Raw genomic sequence first — 2323 nt, 5'->3', positions numbered from 1 at the left:
GCGTTCAGTTATTATGCTCCAAATATCTGGAACAAACTCCCAGAAACCTGCAGGTCCGCTGCAACTCTGACTACTTTTAAATCCAGACTAAAGACTTTTCTTTTTGCCGCTGCTTTTAATTGAACTATTCACATCTTAAACTGCACTGTAACTTTTATCCATGTATTTTTTCTTTTAATGTTTATTTTATTATCTTTTCTTTTTAATGACTGATTTTAAATGCCATTTTCTTAATGTCTTTCGTTTTTTGTAAAGCACTTTGAATTGCCTTGTGTTGAAAGGTGCTATATAAATAAACTTGCCTTGTTATCTTGTTGCTAGCTGTGCAGTTTGGCACTACATATAGATATTAATTGGACATGCTAACTAGCCACAATGCTTACATCGTTTATTTGTGTGCTTCAGAGAAAGAGCTGAGGAAGAATTGGGATTCTATGCGAACCCAGTACACCCGGTACAGGAAACTAGTTGTGGAGCACAAAGGACTGACAGACAGCAGTGGATCATAACCAGGCTGCAGTTTTTAGAGCCCTACACAAGAAGGAAGGAGAGTACTTCGAACCTCACCATCACGGTAACTATTTTATTTGTTGAGTACAAATAAGTGTTTCTTGCTTCTTTCATTTACAAAAACATTATTTGCATTCATTTGGTGGTTACAGTGTTAAATATAACAATACCAGAATAATATATATATTATTGTATTATAATTATTGATGTGCTCATCACCTTAATGTTGCAGCTGGTAAAGGAGGAGCTAATTGAAATTACATGATATACTGCTGGGTAGCTTATGAAATTCAAGATGGGATCAATAACGCTTTTATCTTAACCTATAAATACATGATCAAATATGTCTTGATTATATTTTGTAGTGTTCTGAATCTTCTAGAAGTACGTCTTTAGCATCTGAATAGAGCATCACAATGTGTCTACAATGTACCTCTCACACTTGACCACACCCCAAACTAATGGCACACACATTTCAGGGTATTGTTTTGTTATGAAAGCTTAGTAAACAGTTTTAAGAAGCCATGGTATTAAATCCAACTGACTATGAATTTATTTTAAAAAATGTAACGAATGTCCGGTGGCTGCAGAATCAACCCCCGGTGGCACCAGCAGTGAAACCTCGACCAGCACCACCAAGGAGTCCTTCCACTTTGATGCTGAGCCCTGCACTCCCCTGGCAGAATCCACCATCTGCACCACACCGGCACCGCGGCTCGGAGAGAGGCCAAGCACACTCAGCACTCGAAGGCCTCCGGCGAAGCGCAGGATGATGATACTAAATGAGATGCTGTCTACCGCTGTTCATTGTTCAAGATTGAAATGTAAATGTGCAAGCCGTTTTTCTGCCACTCTATTCACACGTATTTCATAGGTGATGGTTTCTTCATTCTCTAACTGTTGTGGAGCAGAACTATACAGTTGCAGGATTAGTCTCAAGTACCTCAATATAATTATAGTATGTCTGCACTTTATGTGCTCATTTCATCATTCAGTCATGTATTTTATATTCTACTAAAACTGAATCAAACCATAAACAAGGTGGCCTGTTGGAATTACTATATATATATATATATATAATATATCTGCATTATTTTATCCCACTTTATGCTTTGCTCTTGCTGCTTGTTTTACACTGATTTGATATCTTATTTCTTACTGATGTAAAGCACTATGAACTGCAATCCCCTGTATGAAAGGTACTATACAAATAAAGTTATTATTATTCCGATGGATGTTTCTGCCCCTCTGTTCATTATCCTCCTCAATCTGCCTAGAAGTATTTTAATGTTGTAACTGTTACTATAACCAATACTAATGCTAGGGCTGCAACTGACAGTTATGTAGGCACATTGTTATTGTTTCTTATCGCTGTGTGATTAAAAGAATATTACACAAATAGCAGGATAGGCAATGCAAAACTTTATTTCGTTCAACCTTCATGCACACATAACACAACATTAGAATGAGCTTTTATCAACGCCTACATGATGATAACCTGTCAACATGACAGGAAAATCCACATGACATTAATACAGAGCGGGCAGAACCCAAATCTAGCTCCAGTGCCGCACGAAACATGTTTTCGATGGACGAGAGTAAAAATGGAACGCACACGCTATTTGTTGTTTGTTTATATCAGTCTGTTCTTCTTCTCTGTCTTCCGGTTGTTGCCTCTTTTGAATGACGAATACACACTACCACCGCCTGCTGGTAAGGAGAGTTATTGCCACTCACGCACTGAAGTCTTTGCGGTGTGTTCCCGTGCGACACATGGCCAAGACGCAGGAGAACACAGCGACGCAACAGCCGG

At 38.5% G+C, this 2323-nt stretch overlaps 1 long non-coding RNA gene across 1 annotated transcript; it reads left to right on the top strand.

Annotated features, from left to right (window-relative positions):
* The first annotated feature begins 409 nt into the window (after nucleotides 1–409).
* On the top strand, nucleotides 410–1738 carry LOC117554745. The gene is made up of 2 exons (XR_004570315.1): nucleotides 410–574; nucleotides 1101–1738. It is a non-coding gene; the product is annotated as an uncharacterized LOC117554745 (long non-coding RNA).
* Nucleotides 1739–2323: the final 585 nt, after the last annotated feature.

This window comes from Gymnodraco acuticeps, unplaced genomic scaffold (assembly GCF_902827175.1).
Source record: "Gymnodraco acuticeps unplaced genomic scaffold, fGymAcu1.1, whole genome shotgun sequence".
Lineage (NCBI taxonomy): Eukaryota > Metazoa > Chordata > Actinopteri > Perciformes > Bathydraconidae > Gymnodraco > Gymnodraco acuticeps.
Note: the sequence above shows the minus strand (reverse complement) of the source record. Positions and strands in the feature narration are given on the sequence as shown.